Here is a 19,578-nt window from a genome sequence, read left to right on the forward strand (position 1 = left end):
ACGAAACCATAACAGAAATTCCAATGACTCGGAGACTTAGCACTCAAAAACAAATTCCAAAATGCGAGTGTGATTCACAAAGTTCCAAGCGAAGCATTTTTGACCGAGTTTGATGTCATATGGCAAAGCAGCCTCAAGATAACTTTTCACACAATGTGCTGATATTTGTCACATTCATTTGTATTTTTTTGAAGTTCAGCCCCTGAAAACGGTCTGATAGATAGGTATCAAATCAATAATTTATTAATTTATTCATTTACTAAAACATGAGTATAATTACAAGGATGATCTTATTAATTATAAAATTAAATAAAAGTATACACATATGAACATGAGTGAGTTGCTGACATTGCAACAAATTGTACAATGACTTTTTTCCTAAGGTTTCTTAGCAAATCCTACCAATCTATATAAATTATTTATTTAATTCATTTGTGAGACGGCCATACCCGTAAATGGGACACCTCAGAGCAGATTATATGAAACATTATATTTTATCGTGTCCTTCTGATTGGAACAGGAAACTTCACTAACAATAGGTAATGAGGTGATTTCTACACTATTATTAAGAATCCTGTGGAGAAATGATATTAAAACATATTGTTCGGCCATACATGATATTTTTACAAATACAGAAGTCTTAAAAAATCGTTTTGAAGTTTTCCCAATTCGTAAAATGTTGGGTAATATTCGTCATACCATATATTCGAACCAAATTCTAATTCACTTTCTACCACGATGTAGCACAATAGTTTAAGCGAACGGATATTGCTGAATGATTAACCAAATAGACCCTAACATTTTTTATGTGATGATGATGAAAATCCATAAGTATTTTCACAAAAAGGTAACACGTATTTCGCTTCATCGGGCGTGTCTATGGTGTTCCCTGAATACCCAACATTTTATTAGCATTTCTGTAAATAGTTCTTATTTGCGCGTAACAGACATAACTGAACTGAAAAATAATTCAAATCTTTTTGCAACATTACATCATCCCTTACTATTGCACTTGTTTATGAATGTTTAAGTCATCAGCAAACAAAAAAAAGAGAATTCGAAACTGAAAGCAGATCAAGCAAAAAATGAGGGACCTCAATTTGATCCTTGGGGGACTCCAGAGGTAACTTCAATTTTTTTGGATAAACACCAAGGTACTTTACTAGTGAGATTGTTTTTGAACAATTTGATAGTATTTTCAGTTAACCTAAACTGACTTAGCTTCAAACATGCAGTCGAGCCGCTTTGAAATTAATCGAATCCCTGCTGCTGTTTGGGACGGAACTTTCCTGCACTGATGAGAGCTAATATCTCGAAACCGGTCTATAGGTGATCTATACGATTGTTTTCAGCATGGTCCTGCTACTGGACAAACGACTAACATCTGCTAGACTAACCTCTGTGAGGTAACTTGCATAAATATATGTCGGATATCATTCAATGTCCGGCGTGATATTAGCTGGGGTAGTATTTATTTTCCGGCAGGCATTTACGAGAATCTACGATACATACTATTTGTTTGGTAGTCAACCAAAAATTACAATTATATTAACAATTTGCATTTTTGTTTCGGATCTGATAGTTCTACTCTGGATTGTCTAAAAATCAAGTATATAGTAAAGCTTTATTTTCATTACAGTTACAGTTTCATTACGGTTTTCATTACAGTGCTATGCCCACGCAATTCATACAGTAGCTGAAAAATATATTTTCCTCTGGACATTCCACTTCCATGTGAATAATATAAACAGTTCTCAAATTCCTAATGGTTCACCGTCCTCTGACTTTTTCTCTTTCTGAATATGCAACAGACATGTGTTACAGTTACGAAGTTGCGCTTGTTTATGCTATTAAGATGTATACCAAGGAAAAGATTACCATATGATCAAGCTTCTCCATTACCATACGTTGGCGAGATTTCAAATCAGACGACTGTCGGTATTTTTTCATGTTATCGACATGAGACATGCGACTCATCTGGACTTTCAGTTGGCGTTTGCCGTTCTTCGTGATTTATACCACTTTGTTATTCGAGGATGGCATTTCGCGGACTCATGCTTCACTTCACATAATTGGGAATTCAGCGTATACAGCGAGCTTGAACATTCGCTTCAATGGTTTTCTAGCTGTTGACGAAAAAATATATTCAACACTTTCCTACGGTCGGTATACAATGGAGCACATAACTACTGAATTAGTGTTGATATAGCTCCATTCACCTCAAAAATCATATAGGGTGTTCCTAAACCTCGTAGAAAAATAAAAGAAGCGTCCAGACGTCAAGTATTACAAGTTATAGTAGATTAACTAATAATCAAAATTCTATCGGTGATATGACAGTCTGTGAATGATTTGCTTGACCAATACACTAGATTATAATGTATTCAATGAATTCTATTGTACTAAATAAAAAAAACTATCTGAAAACATTCTTGATGTCCCTAATACTATGCTATACACAAATAATATCAATATTTCCAAAAGCTTGATATTATACCACACCAATTTATATCAACTACTGATGAAAATTATCAGAAACATATAAAAACTAAAACTGTTGTGAAAAAATCAAAATCTGGCTGACATAATACTGGAGTAAAACATTGAAATTTTGAACATTTTGCTGCACATACAACAATTTTTTGAGCATTTTATCTGATTCTAATTATAGACCACATGCAGATATTTTTGAGGAGCAAAAAATAACCTTTTATACCTCAATATCGCATATATAAAATGTAAACTCTATCTAAGAGATTTATCAGAAGTGTAATGGTATATACAAACACTTTACATATCGAAAAAATAACACAAGAATCGTTTACGAAAGTTCCATTCGAATATAATAAATAAAACATTTGGTTGAAAGCTTGATAGTTATCAACAAAAATCCTGAATTGAAAAATCTGTTTTAAAATATGTTTATTTCTGACCGGGATATTATAAGCTTATATCGTCATAGTTACCCTATCAATAAAGAGGGTCATAACTCCCTTGGGACATTATAGATTTTATAATTCCCTCTACCTTTCACAAGTATAAATAAATAGAAATGAAAACTGAACCATATTTTATTTATTCACGTCATTACAAATAATAAATGTACAATTTTGAAATGTTCCCTGAAAATTACTTCCGCCACTGGAAACAATTTCTTCTTTTGTATGGCTGGAGCTTCTGTTCACTACAGTCGAGGTACCTGCCTCTTCTGATGACAAAGTAGACAACATACGCGCCGTTTTATTTCTCAATTCGATGCTATCCTCCAAATACCCCTCCGCCACCGTGGAATAAACACAATTACTACCAAATCTACCGAAAAACATAGAAAATTCCTTACCAGTTCTTGAAAATATGCCAGAAATACAGTTTCAGTGACATCTTTTGGCATAACATTTTTCCGTGTCAGCCAGTCCAGATATATCTTGTATTCTTTTTGGTATACGGCTTCACTTTTCGATGGAATTAATGATTCTCTTGCTTGTTCAGCTTTTTTCAAAATATCCTCCATTATATTTGGGGTAGAAAACACGTTTTCACCGCAAACACAGCTTGATAACAAAGTTCTGTTTATAAACAAGTAACATAGCAACAACCTAGCAACAAGAAAACTCTACTATAATCAACGGTACCTGATTCAAATATACCGGGAAGGTAATGAATTGGTACATTTTTCCGTTTCAAAAATGAACAAAATTTTATTGAAATCGGTCAGAAATAAAATTATCTATGTACCACGGGAATTAATGAGCCTTAATAACCTCAGGCAATTGCTGTCCCTCGGGCCAGAGGCCCTCGGGACGCAAACTTTGCCATCGGTAATTAAGGCCCTCCTAATTCCCTTGATACATAAATTACTATTATTTCTGACCGGGATATTATAAGCTTATACCGTCATAGTTACGCTATCAATAAAGAGGGTCATAACTCCCTTGGGACATTATAGATTTTATAATTCCCTCTACCTTATTTCACAAGTAAAAATAAATAGAAATGAAAATTGAACCATATTTTATTTATTCACGTCATTACAAATAATAAATGTACAATTTTGAAATGTTCCCTGAAAATTACTTCCGCCACTGGAAACAATTTCTTCTTTTGTATGGCTGGAGCTTCAATTCAGTACAGTCGAGGTACCTGCCTCTTCTGATGACAAAGTAGACAACATACGCGCCGTTTTATTTCTCAATTCGATGCTATCCTCCAAATACCCCTCCGCCACCGTGGAATAAACACAATTACTACCAAATCTACCGAAAAACAGAAAATTCCTTACCAGTTCTTGAAAATATGCCAGAAATACAGTTTCAGTGACATCTTTTGGCATAACATTTTTCCGTGTCAGCCAGTCCAGATATATCTTGTATTCTTTTTGGTATACGGCTTCACTTTTCGATGGAATTGATGATTTCCGTTTCAAAAATGAACAAAATTTTATTGAAATCGGTCAGAAATAAAATTATCTATGTACCACGGGAATTAATGAGCCTTAATAACCTCAGGCAATTGCTGTCCCTCGGGCCAGAGGCCCTCGGGACGCAAACTTTGCATTCGATAATTAAGGCCCTCCTAATTCCCTTGATACATAAATAACTATTTCCGTTAAGCAGCTATCGTCCCCATACGAACGACAGTTCTCAGAAGTTGAGAAACTTGTGCGAACTAAGGACTAACGAGGTGTTACCTTTTAACGTGTGATTGCTGACACGGTTGCAGAATCATCCCAGCTTCAACCATATAAATTCTCTCGAGAAAAATATCTGGTCGAAGCGGGAATCGAACCCACAGCCTTCCGATCGTGAGTCGGGCGCACTACCATCGCGTCCAATTCCACAACACGAATACTGCAAATCCAGTATTGAAATATATCACAGATCAATGCATGTAAACTTTCACGGCCAGAGATAACTGTGTGAAAGTTATTTTCCGGGTTATTTGGCCGTAGTCTGCAGGTTTTTATTCCCGACGTTTCATCTACTACTGCGGTAGACATTATCGAAGGCGATGTGAAAACGGCCTCAGTGCTCGAGTTGTTGTTCTCGTTCCAAACGCGGTAACTACGAACAAAACAAAAAACACTACAGGAAAATCCTTAAGGCCCTCTGAGAGCGGTGCCTCTGCGAAAGTAGCTATTCACATTGAATTTCAATCGCTGGAGGTTAAATCCATTTGGATAAATGCAATTTTTCAGATGAAATAGTTCTTAAACAGTGAAGTTGGAGGTGTACTGAGATGAACCTCAAAACGATGAGCAGCCACAGTCCGTCGCGTATTTCTGATATGTACCGCTCTTGGTAGAATCAAATGCAATATTCCATAATTGCATGCAGTTGGTTAGTACCTCGTCCACTAGATGGAGTGACATTTTGTTGTTTCGCTCCAACATAGGGAGAGGAATGAAATACTCCGAAAGAATTCCGATTTTAAATTATGGAATATCTGATTTTTATTCCACAACGAATGTTTGAAATACAAACTGAGTAGAGAAAAGTATCTTCTGTATAATTCAGTGTTCATATAAAAGTATTTCTTTCGAAAGAATTTTTTTCTTTCGTGTAATTCAATGTTTATATGAAAGTAGCTGTTTCAGGAGGACTTTCTTTCAGTTTGTGTCTGAAAGTTACTTCTTTGCATGATCTACACATCCATGTATAGAGTTACTTATTTTCAAATTGATTACTTCCTTCCTTTCTTTGGAAGATTCCCTCATCCCTTTTTTTTTGTATCAAGATGGAGTAGTAGAAAGCCAAAAACTTTCTTTCCCAAAAATGAATCACTCCTAAAAATATAACCCCTTCAATTCATTCATTTCTTTTGATTTGTTTACTGCCAGTCTTCAAGCATAGCCCACTGACTAATAAGAAAATGATAATAGAGATTGTATTACAGAAAAAACAATGTAGGTAGTTATCGGAAACCCTATAAGTCCATATAATAAATATTTATGAGTATACGGTTGTGAAAAAATACCTTGTGAATCTCGAAAAATGAATACCATACATGCAACACAAAATTCTTTTGTGAATTTCAGACGAGACATCAGATTTTTCCGTCTGGGCTAACGGTACAATAAAAAAACCACATGATTTTCATTCTGTATGGACGTAGAAAACCAAAAACTTGTTATAGATAACAAAAATTATTATAGTAAAGTTTTTTCTTTGTTTGAAAATGCTGTTTTTGAGACATCAGTTGAATATCTCTGTAACAAACATAAAGTTTGCGATTACCTAAAGAAATGTAAAAACAAGTGAAGATTTCATTGATGATGAATAAATTGAAATACTGTTAAACTGTAGCCTACGAAAGGAATTCAAAATTGTCGAGAAAATTATAAAGATTTCAACAGGAAAACATGACTTTTCATTTGAACAGAACTATTCATTTCTAAATAACTCTTTCTCTCTCTCTTAAATTTTCTGAAATGACGATGTATGCTGTTTGAAATGAAGCTTTCTGAGTGCTTCCAAAATTTTTATCTATCGAATGAGCACTAGCACTTTTAGCTTCATTAATATTCCGAATGCCCATACTTAATAGGCCACTACATTTCAAGTCCCTCGTATAATCAACTGTACCTAGCTCACGATTGTATCATATGCCAATAGTAAACCCTACACTTTCACAAATAAATCTTATTTTTGAGTAAACATATCACGTAAACATCGCATAAATAAGCGAACTGATTGAGTTGTCGTGTGATCGATAATATCGAAGAAATCCAATACGCTCACTTTGCTGTAAAGTAAGATGACCACTATTAAAAAACAATACTAAGTGATTCAAGAACTTGAAATGAGAACCATATATCATTTATATTACACTCGTTCAAAAAACTGACACTTCCTCATATAGCCGTAAAAGTGATTTGTATCACTTTTACGGCTATATGTAACTGTAATCACCGGATAATATCAGATTGCTTGTTTGATACTATTTTCGTATTTCTCTTCGAGTGTGATTTATTGTTGAGAATATATTCTGATAAATGTGTTTGATATTTTCTGGAGCACACAGAAAAAATAATGAGAAAAAAATTAAAAGAATAAAACTTAGTTCCACATATTCAACAGCTATTTATCATATTATTTTTTTTTCAATCTGTAAAATGAAATTTTGGGACCCTTAATTTATACTTGCTTGTTGCTTCTAGTCTCCCGACAAACTGATAAGTTTCCTCTCCGTAGAGTCGACTAATATAGTGTCGCGAGCAATTTGGGCTCGAGAGTTGGGGTTAACCACCAGGTAGGATGGTAGGATTTATATAGAAATATTAATCATAGATAGAGAATACTACATTTTATTGAAAAGAAGGAACAACATACTCCTATACAAAGTTACGCTTTTTCAAAAATATAATCTAACAAGCCGACAATACGAATCATAAGGCACACTTACCGAAGGTACATTTTCAGGGGTGATGGATCTATTCTCTTCAGAAGGTGGCAGCCGAATCCCCACATAATCTTGTCTCCGATTTTCAGTCCAAATCTATAATATTGCCAATCAGCATTATTGCATTATTGCCAATTTCCGAATATCATAATTATATTTAGTTATCACTGTCATTGCTTTTCAAGTTTGAAAGCCGTGGATTTTTGGAATTTCTTCCTGACGTTTCGCTGGCGCAAGTGGCTAGCTTCTTCAGAGTTTTAACCATCATGGCTTGCTGTCCGATGACTACCTTTTAGGCTTCGTAAAGCGTATTTATGCCTAGTCAGGTAAATAATCAGTTGTATTTGTACCTGTATTTGTACCTACATTTGTACCTGTATTCGTACCTGCACTTGAACCTGGAACATTAACAATCTTGCTGCCTGTTGCCGTGTTCGTTATTCTTGAATTCCTTAAAATGGGATTCCATATTTGATTGAGGTGCACCACCGCTTCTTCTTTTCGGTTGAAATTCTCCGTGTGTTTGTGGATCTCTATTGCTTCCCGTACCAGTCGGCTATGGTATCCCTGGTTGGGGGCAATTAGTCTCCTTCACTTAGTGCGTGTTCTGCCACAGCTGACTTGTCTGTTTGGCCTAGTCTGCAGTTCATTTTATGCTCTTTTAGTCTTGTTCCCATGGATCGTTTGGTGGTTCCGATATATACCTTTCCACAAGTGCACGGAATGCGATAGCAGCAGGAGTCTATCGCCTCAATCAAATATGTGTATTTAGATCGATTAATCTAGAAATGACTTCTGTCGTTTTCTTGAAAATTGCAAAAGTTCTGTAACTGAGTACATTCAAACAACATCTACTCTAAGAGAAAAAGAAATATTTGTTCAGCAAAATGCAATATTAGGTTAGGTCTAAAGTGAGTGGGTCTATTCGACCCCCCATCGCAACCCGCAAGGGTTTATTGTGTCTCACACCTACTCACACTCGACCAAATAAACCCAGTTTTTTAACGAAACCGATTCGTTTGTACTGTGAGTGATCTTTGAGGTCAAATGGTAAGAGTACGACTCTGCCGAACTCCAAAAACCTGATTCGGTTCCCAGTGGGGCTCTGCTGTTTCATCATTTTCAAAACAGAGGCGAAACACACTATCTTCCGACAGTCCGAGTCTCTGCATATGATGATTCAAATGACAGTGACCTGTAAAAAGGCCTGTTAGACATCGTAGTTCATCTCTACTACTAACTTTTTGGTATCAAGCTTCGAAAGGTGAATAAACGCCTTGGAGTCTGCCAATCCTGGAAGATTTTGCCAGAGGTCCATAAATCTTCTTGCCATCCAGGTTTTCAATGTTTGTTTGGCAAAGCCTAAAGCGATGCCAATGACAAGTTCTGGTCCGATGAAGCTGCTTGCAGCACCCTCATTTGCAACGGAGTCAGCAGCCTCATTACGTTCCAGGCCAGTATGGCCAGGAATCCAGACCAGAAACAATCTGTTGGGTCTTCCTATCGAGAAGAGTCGTTTTTAATAATTTGCTACCAATTTAGACGTTGCTTGGTAGGAACCAAGAGCTTTCAACGCCACTTGACTGTCCGTTTGAAATACAGTCGCATAGATTCCTAGGCAGGTTGATATATCTGACCTGGGTTTGTAACTGAACACACCTGCACCAGAACCTGAAGGCCCATCTGTAAACCAACAACTATCTGCTCCTAATATTTCCTTTTACCAGAGGATCCAGTCCTCAAAAGGAACAGTACTTTATAAGGCAGTTCGTAGTTGACAGTTGGAGACATGAAGTCAGAGGTTATTTCCAGAATGCTGTGACTTCCAGTGTCAACCAACAGTCTGTTGCACTCTCATTAAATTGATTTGGCCAATTGGCAATGTGCACAAGTCTACATGCAGTCCTTCTAGCCTCTCTCTCTAAAAAAATGTGGAGAGAAGGTATATCAAGAAGGATCGCCATGGTAACTGACGGTGAGGTACTGATGGCACCACTGATGACCAGTCAAGCCTATCTCTGTAAACCAGAGAGCTTCTCCTGTGGGCCGTTTTCTGTAAAGCCTTCGAGCAGCAGGCAATTGCACCATAAGTGATCATTGGTCTGACAATCATCACATCAAACAAATGGATTTGTTTGGGACCTAAACTCCAAGTTTTACCACAAATCCTTAGACATGTCCATGGGGACAGTCTGGCTTTGTGTAAAAAATTTTCTTAGTGAGCGTTCCAGGTGAGTTTTTTGTCAAGGAGAATGAAAAGATATTATACCTCTGTTCCAAATGGAATGAGCACACCATTGAGGAAAAGTGGCGTTAGATCTTCCAATTTTCTCTTTCTGGTGAAGGGGATTATCACAGTTTTGCTGGGGCTGACAGACATCTGCTCTCTCAGGCACCAACTGTGAACAACGTCCATCGTGATTTTGAGGATATTACAAGCTACCCTTTCCGACGTGGACCTTGCCAAGATGACAAGGTCGTCTGCATAAGCTTGCAGATCTACTTTTCTTCTGTCGAGAGCATCAAACAGACTATACATCAGGAGCGACCACAGAAGGGAAGATGATACCTCACCTCGAGGGCAGCCTCTAAAGACCCTGAACCTAATGGCCTAGCCTTGAGGAGTCGTAGTTACAGTTATGTTTACCAGCATGACATAGATCCAGCTGGTTATGATCGATTCTATACCTTTCTTGCAATATTACTTCGGAAAAATAGTTAATTTATAAATATACAAGTTTAACAATGGTGATTTCGGCAGGTTCGATTTTTAATTTCTATATGTGATATGTCAAAAATGCACTTTTGTTTCACATATAGATCAAGCTGAACCTCTGAAGGAGCCAGCCGCTCGTGCTGGCGAAATGTTAGGATGCAGTTCCGGACTACGGCGGCCTTGAGACCCGAATGAAGATAAAAACACTGGAGGATCATTGTTTCTTTAAAAACACGTTTTTTTTTGCCAACGTTTCGATTTTGTTTAAATTTGTGTTCCGGGCTCGAAAAGTAGTTTCTTCGTGTTAATACATATTGAATAAAATAAAAAACATTGCAACAACCAAATTTTCGAAACAACATCAACACAGAACGACATGACAACATTTTTTCATGTTGTTCTGTGTTGATATCTCGAAAATTTCGTTGTTGCAATGTTTTTTATTTTTTTCAATGTATCCAATATCTATGTCTAATGGTTTTCAAAATAGTAATAATAACACGAAGAAAATACTCTTCGAACCCTAAAGAAGAATTCAATTAAATTCGAAACGTTGGCAAGAAAACATTTGATTTTTCAAGAAAATATTGATCCTGTTATCCAACGAACCTTTCTTCAGAACAATTATTGGCTCACTAAACTAGTTATAGTCTATTTCAAAAGAGTGTAGAGTAATAAAATCTCATTAAGTATTCAAAAGCGCTACAGGGTGATCCGTCAATAAATTCTGTCACTTCCCTAGTCCGCATTGCAAAATTATGTCGTTTCATAATGAGCAGGTAGGTATCACCCTGTTTTAAGGGATTTGTCCATTGTTATCGACGGATAAATACTGAGCCAGAGGCGCGCTAGTGGGATAATGGCCAAAAGAATATGCATTCATAAAAATTATATTAAAGGAAATAAAAATTTAATACAGCAGAACAGTGTTATTAAAAAAATATAAAATGTAACAATAAAATATATACGAACCGAAATCGGGAAATACTCACAAACACACACGAACGAACTTTACGTATTGAAACACTTGTGGGGACTTTAAATCAATTTATTCACAAAAACGACAAGAACTTTACTGGATACGTTATTACAATTTGACACTTGAACAATACTAAAACTGTGAACTTCCCTTAACGTTTAACAACACTCTATTTATACCCTAATTGAATGTTCTAGAGATTACTAGGTACAATTTTCGAGAACCTTCCGAGAAAATAATTATTCAGACTACCCTTAATTCTAAACCCTAACCTAAGCAAAAGTGTCACTGTCACTGATACACTGGTCTCTGTCCAGATTGCTTATCCCGCTACAGTATATTTACAATTCAATTAAATTATTCTACATCAGTATAGTCTTCATCCGAAGAACTGTCATCATCCCCTGGTGTTATAATTATAGGGTCAACCACCTGATCGACCAAGTTGTCCAGTTCCCACATTTTATCTTCCTCTTTTGAAACATGCTGGATTGCTTTTTGCCAGTTTTCTGATGTGATTTCCATAATGGCTTGATCAAACAATACCTTGACATCTTTCATTTTAAATGTGGTATTGTGCCTTGCAACATATCCTTTAACTTGTGCCCATATAAGTTCTATAGGATTTAATTCGCAATGATATGGCGGTAGGCGCAGCACAGTTACTTTATACTTTTCTGCTACATCTTCTACGGCATATTTCATGAAGCGAGATTTATGTTGTTTTACTATGGCTAGTAGTTCCTTCTTTACTGAATTCGTCTCAAACTGAATACCTTTATTTGACAGCCAGTTAATAATTTCTTGCTTTCTCCAAGCTGAAGTTGGTACCTTCTCTAAGCGCCTTGAATGGTAGCTTGCATTATCCATAACCACGACCGAATCAGCTGAAAGAAATTTTAACATTTCCCCGAAGTAGTCTTCGAAGACATCCGAATTCATGTCCTCATGATAATCTCCCGTCCGGCACGACTCAAAGCTTAACAAACCTTCTTTTAAAAATCCGTCTTCGCTTCCAATGTGAGCAATTATAAGCCTCTTCCCTTTTCCCGAAGGCACTTTAATACCCGTCGAAAGGCCTTTTATGAAAGCTTGGCGAGAACTTGTTATATTTTTATCTTGCCACATTTTTTTGACTATATAACCTTCGTTTATCCACGTCTCAAGATAAAAAATTTTCTTTTGCTCTCTGCGGTACTGCTTTATAGTTGTCAAATATTTTCGTCTCCAGCAAACAATTTCATCACTTTCCAGTAATAGTGCCTTTCGATTGTGCTTTTCCCAGGCAAAATTCATACTTTTTAAAGTTTTCCATAAAAGTTTTCTGGATATCAAAGGAATATCGTTATCTTGGCTTATCTCGATAAATATTTTTTCAAGAGTGGGTATTTCCTTTTTAAAATAAAACGAATGAACTTTTCTTCGAATGTCACATTTGGTGTCTTCATCTAAGTTTTTTATTGGTCTTCCTGATTTTCTCTTGCATGGACTTACCTGGCCTGATATCTTTCTTTCTCGCAATAATTTAAAAATCGTGGACTGTCCAATTCCAGTCATTCGGGCACATCGCTCAACACTTTCTTGCACAGACAAACTAGGGTGATCGTGTTTTATGCAATCATATACATTTAAAATTATAACTTTTTCGCAAACAGATAGCGGAGAATTTTTTACACTTCTTTTCTTTGGAGTAAATGTCCCCATTTTATAACTTTTTCACTATTTCTATATCACAATATCACTGTACGTTTAATTGGTGTAGTAACAATTACTATTATAACTCGAATGTTTAAGACACCATTACAATATATTTAAACCCTTTTTCTTAATTACCTGGGTTTAATAGGTATTGCATGATTGGTGGGCAGGGTCAAAAAGGGATTATTATAATGACATGGCACCTCGGAACTAAGTGTTAACCCTTTTTTGAGAAATCATGCTCAAGTATATGAACCCAAATTGCATATTAAATAAGTTTACAAGAACCACTAAAATTAATCTTAATCTTTTTTTAAGAAATTTTACTTACCTAAATACATGTAGGTACTTAGTTTTAGACCAAATTACTTCCCAAAAATGGCCTTTTATTATTATCTATGTCTGTAATTTTTAATTTACTTTAATTATTAAGTTTAATAATCCTAAGATTTGCCTACGCCCATGGACGACAACGAAATTCAGGCAAATTTTATGACACTTCATGATTTATTACTCTACACTCTTTTGAAATAGACTATAACTAATAATAATAATATATGAAGCTGTCCAAAGTTCTTCCAATTCTTCTATTTTCGCATTACAAGTACTTACTCCCAAAGAGGAATTGATTATTTTATCCTTTTGAGCGAATTTTTACACGTCGACTCTTCGTTACAGTCAGTCGCATTTCTATTTAATTTAATAAATAATAACATATCTTGTGCTCCACTCCTACAAAAAATCAATTTTCATGTACCACGCCTCAACTCCAGATACCAGAAAACATTTTATTATCAGAATAGTAGAACAAATTTGAATCTCAGAGCACCATTAAATATAATGTGTTATAATTTTAATTTAGTATGCAACATGTGTGATATTGATGGAAGCTCCTTGAACTTTATCGAGGATTGTATCTTACGAAGGACCTTTCTTTCATATCTTTTATATCAACATTGTGAAGACTAATTTATTCACAAGATGTAATGATGTAATTTTTCCAGCATGTTTTCTATAACCTTTCCTGTATTTGGGTGTACAGCTGTTGGAAATGAAGTGATATCTATCTATCTATCTTTTTATGTCATTATCAGTATCGGAATCATGGTTTTTCTGTGAAAAGTTTGTATCTGTTTTCTTAGTTCAAAACTTCTTTTATGTTCTTGCATTCTGGTTTTGAAGTTTCTTAAATTCCTGCCTATATAAAGTTATTGACTTGATTTTCTTTATATGTCTATCCAAGGAGTTACCAATCTTATATTTTATGTTAATGTTATATTTTGTTAGTAGTCTTTTTACTTGTGATTCACTGTTTGAAATACATAGATACTTACAGGTATCTAGGTTATAAATAAGGATAGCTTTCTAAATATGACTAGTTTGACCTTCCTCTTCAAGATGATCAAGGTGATCGAAATACGTGTCGAGGTTTGGTGTTTGGTGTTGGGAAAAAACTCCAGTAATATTCAGAAGTCTTTTTTTTCAATCTGATGATTTTCCTGTATATGTGGGTATTTTGTAAGGTGTCAGTGTTATTATTAATGTGGGGGTTAATGGCCTGTTTGAAAAGTTTTTTGTCAAGGATGCGATGAATCATGTTCGAGTTGAACTTGTTGTTAACTGCAATTTATTTTATCAAATTTATTCCCTTATTGAAATTCTCATAACATATCGAACAGGCCTGGATTGTCATTGGTATATTAACTAGCGGCGTTGAGGTGGTCCTTTGTGCCGGGGACTGCAGTAAATTTTCGAGTTCCTTGTAGTATATTATAAACTAGCAAACCGCAGAAAGCGCCATAGGGCGAAGCTCAGCTTTCGACGCGCTATTTATAGGCACGTTCCGGCGGCCCCCGGCCGGTAACGCCGCAACCGCTATGTCCCTGCATTATAAATCTATAATATCTTCGAAAATATTATTTTAAATTACATGCTGCAAGGAGCCATATTGATCTATATTAAATGTACAATCAATTTAAGGTATTTAATTGGATAAGGATTAATGCTATATTGTGAGTTATCCCTGATAACTATAAAGAAATTTCATTGGAGCATCCCTTGTTAAGATACAGCCCCTCAAAGGGGGTACACAAAATTTGTATAACAATTTTTTCACAAGCACTAAAAAAGTTACAATATTGAAATTACCCTGACGATTTGTACTACCAAAAAGACACTTAGCCAGTAATTTATTTGGTTTACCCCATAGTTGTAAGGGGTGAAAAACGCAACCCCTAAAATTTATTTCCAATGTAACTTTTTGTCTTATTATCTGTTTACCATTTAAAAATTTATTTCCGATATAGCCTGTTTAAAATCTGTTTAAAATCTGTTTTTCCGTTAATCAGCTGCCGCCCCCATACGAACGACAACTCTCAGAAGTTGAGAAACTTGTGCGAGCTAAGGACTAACGAGGTCTTACCTTTTAACGTGTGATTCCTAACACGGTTTCATTCAAAACAAAAAATGTCTCTTCGGTTTTTTGCGCAAAATAAACCAGTTCGCAGCAAAACATTATTTTACGAACTACAGAGATACATCGTCATGAATGCGAACTGGATTTATTGTTATTTTGTAGTTAGTACCTGCATTGAACGATTGAAGGGTAGTAAAATAAAACTAATTTATAATTAACAAAACACACAACATGTAGAAATCATAGTAAATGTTCAATATGTCTACCTTCAGACATTACGCATGCGTATTCGCCACGTATTCGCTCAAATATTCCTGGAATCTCTCTGATTACCCTGCACGCATCGATGATGCGGTTTCTTAAGTCCTCTACATCGCGAACAGGAGTACGATAAACCGAATGCTGTAAATGGCCCCAAATAGAGAAATAGAGAGGATTGAGATCCGGCAATCGAGCGGGCCAATTGGTCCTCCTCGACCTATCCACTGATTTGCATATGTTTCAGTTAAATGCTGACGTGCTACTTGACTAAAATGGGCGGGATCCCCATCATGCATAAAAAAATATTCCTTCTGACGCCCAAAGGAACTTTATCCAGCAGTACTGGATGCACTTCTCTTGAAAATTGAACGTATGCCTCACCATTTAATCGAGAAGGTAGAAAATGAGGCCCAATTAAATCATCCCCAATAACTCCGAGGCACACGTTAAGAGAAAACTATTCTTGAGGTTAGTTTCGACAATAGTGTGAGGGTTTTCATCAGCCCATATGATATATGGTAATTATGAAAATTAATAATCTTGTTCCGAGAAAAACTACATTCGTCTGTGAATTCTATCGTCTTCAGAAAGTCACAATTTCTTCTAATCATTTCGAGCATCCAATTGCAAAATTCAAGACGGTTCGGAAAGTCACGCGGTAACAGTGCATATACTCGTTGTAGATGGTAAGTGTATATAAGAGTTGTTCCTTTAAAATTCGAAATACCGTCATATGATCAACATTTATCTGGAAAGCAATCTTTCTATTACTAATAGTAGGTTGTTCTTCAATCAAATTACGTACTGCTTTCTCAAGCTGTGGTGTTCGTACTTCTCGATGGCGACCACAATCCTGCGTTCTTTTGTCGAATGAACCATATTCTCGTAATCGTTGATGAAGTCGAGCATATATTCTATGTGAAGGATGCTGCCGTTGAGGATACATTTCATCATATCTTCTAGAAGCTTCTAACCCATTCCCCTGCGACAGAACGTAAACGCAATGCATATTAGCCATTTCGTCATTTGTGTATGCCATTTTAATAACAAGTGAATTATTAAAGTAACAAATTAAGAACAGAACAACAACACACAATTAGTATTAATTCAATTTCAAAAATTCACAAACTGACAGCGTCATACCAATTCAATTGTCACTATCGCTAACCTACTAAATAGATTAGTTTCGTATTTTCGCATTTATGACGATGTATCTCTGTAGTTGTTCGTGAAATAGTTTTTTGCTGCAAACTGGTTTATTTTGGGCAATAAACCTAAGAGACACTTTTTGTTTAGAATGAAACAGGCTATCGGAAATAAATTTTTTAATGGTAAACAAATAATAAGACAAAAAGTTACATTGGAAATTAATTTTAGGGGTTGCGTTTTCCACCTCTTACAACCATGGGGTAAACCAAATAAATTTCTGGTTAAGTGTCTTTTTGGTAGTACAAAACGTCAGGTTAATTTCAATATTGTAACTTTTTTAGTGCTTGTGAAAAAAATTGTTATACAAATTTTATGTAACCCCTTAACAAGGGCTGTATCTTAACAAGGGATGCTCCAATGAAATTTCTTTATATGAAAAATCCTATCTTTTTTTCGATGAGAAATCACCTCCTTAAATCACCTTGTATTATACATGATATATCTCACAACAACATATAACATACATGTTATATAGATATAAACCTTCCTTTTGAATCATTCTATATATTAAAAAACCCGCATCAAAAACGTTGCATAGTTTTGAAGGTCTAAGCATACATAAGAACAGACAGCGGAAAGCGAGTTTGTTTTATACTATGTAGTGAAGTGATTTTCCCGAATTGAAAAATAATTCTGCTAGCTTCAAAAGGCCATCGACTGATGAGGTGGGTATAGTGAATCATGATTTCTTGGGTATTTTGGCAAATGGTTACGGAAAGGAATATGAACATTCTAGTTGATGGGGCTGAGAGTCTCAGTGATATGTATAATTTTTCATTATTTTTGTAAATTGTATCCGCTTGGTTAACTTCCAGTTTTTCGTTGGTAGATTGGGAACTTGGTGTCAGGATATCCAGAAATCACAGGAAATGAAAAAGCTGATTGTGTGCCAGACTTATTTCACATATGGATCCTAAAGTTGAAATGAATCAATAGGAAACATAAAAGAACCGATGAACCACTTCAGCAAAACAATAGAGCTACACAATGGACTCAGTTCATTGAGGGGGCTGTAAAATGAAGATCCTAAGAGACAGAGAAAGCTGCACTTACTTTATGCAATTTATATACTTACATGTCACCACAATTAAATGTCAAACAAAAATTAACCCAAAGGAATATAATACCTCAAAAAGGACCAATTCAGACTGATATGGCGAACAAGATTGTTGCTGGGGAGGAAAAATACAATGAACCCATAACTCCGCTCGTATGTGGGAAATAAGTCCAAAAAACTCTCCACAATTCACGAAATGGTTCCCAACACTTCGGAATATTAGTTTAGACTCAAAAGCGGAACACTAAATCAGAGCATTTTTTCCGTCGTTCCGCCTTTCCTACAGAAAGAAAATTGTTTTCTTCACTCAATTCAACTTTCTGTTTCAACCCGAATCATGATCTTTGTATTAAAATGAACGTGGCCTTATTGGGAAAATAACTGGGTTGCCCAGTTAGTACCAATGCAGCATTGTCACTGTTTTTATGCTGCCAAGTTTCGCCGTTCTCAATCGGACAGCTGCTTGCTCTGCTATCGTGATTCGTCAATGCTTGGTAATGAGAAGATTCTGTCAGTTCGATCCAGCGGTGACAGATGCTCCGTGTTCAATTTCTACCGAGACCGAAGACGAGACAAACGGCTTTTTATTTTTACTGGATTACCATCTACTCTACTACAGTACAGTCAATGGATCTTTACACGTGTCATCAATTTGTGCGTCAGAGCCACAAAATTGTTTACTGTTAAGTGGTAAAGTAATCAAAACAGCTCCATACAATCTAACCTGTTGATGGAATTTTTTTTTCATATTTGAAATTCACCAAAAAGTAACTCATGTTACGATTTTGGGCCACTTTCATCACGAGGTACTTTATTAAACATAGTATAGATCATATCATATCTTATATCCCATATTTGAACCCCAATATCTAGCAATTTGCATAGTAGACAAAGCCATTCAAAATTCGAAGTCAAATATTATACTCACAATATAATATTTCCTTACTATGAAATGTGAAATTTCCGCAGTTTATTAATTGTGGAAACAACTATTTGTATTTGTAAATCTTTTGCTGGCAAAACCCTCACTTGTTTACTTTGTAGTAAATGTTCAAGAGATAGCAAAAACGTATGTGATTTTCTGAAACTTCAACTAGCGTTTCCTAAAGGTGTCTCTGAAACTTCAATAAGTTGGTTTTTGGTATCTTCAAAATACAAATTGTTATCCATTAAAAAACTTTGTATTTCATCTTTCCTCGAATTTTTATTCGGTACTTTCATGAGCTGTCGCGAAAGATAGGAGGCGTTGTCAAGAACTGTTATACTATCCGCATCCAAATTTAGGATCAATGTGTTTTCAAACCATTCCTCGAAAATATTAGCTTCCATATTTTTATGATAATCAACATTGTAGTCCTCAAGTTTTTTCCACATAATTTCAAAGAATTCGGAACCCATCCTTCACTTCCTCCGCAATGCACAATGATTAGTCGCGATCCTTTGTATGTAGGCATGTTAGGCGTAAACATTCTCGAACCATCAGTCCACCCTTTCGTAACTGTGTCGTCCAAATAGAAAATTTGCTGTTGTTCTTGTCTATGTTTAGTTATTTGTTCTGAGTATTTAAAAAACTGATCAATATAGTTTATTGTATGATTTTCACTATAAATTAGAATTATAGTGAAAATCATACAATAAACTATATCGATTAGTTTCTTAATATAGATTTTCATCAAGTATCGGCCAGTTCTATTCAATTACTGAGTATTTGTTGTACTTAAGATAACTGCTTGACGTTTGTCTATCATTTTGAATTTAAATCCTACTTTCTTTATCCAATTCTGAAGAGTTTTGTCTCAGCAGCTCACGTTATGATCGGAAGTATTCAATTTCTTCCTTATGAT

General features: G+C 35.6%; 1 protein-coding gene across 1 annotated transcript in view; it reads left to right on the forward strand.

The window, feature by feature from the left end:
- dachs (unconventional myosin-IXb-like dachs) overlaps positions 1–19,578 on the forward strand; it is a 174,047-nt gene that overhangs the window by 21,918 nt on the left and 132,551 nt on the right. The gene's annotated exons all lie outside the window — the stretch shown is intronic.

This window comes from Leptinotarsa decemlineata, unplaced genomic scaffold, assembly GCF_025532065.1.
Source record: "Leptinotarsa decemlineata unplaced genomic scaffold, Ldec_3_MD MMD2_tig00000133_RagTag_RagTag, whole genome shotgun sequence".
NCBI lineage: Eukaryota > Metazoa > Arthropoda > Insecta > Coleoptera > Chrysomelidae > Leptinotarsa > Leptinotarsa decemlineata.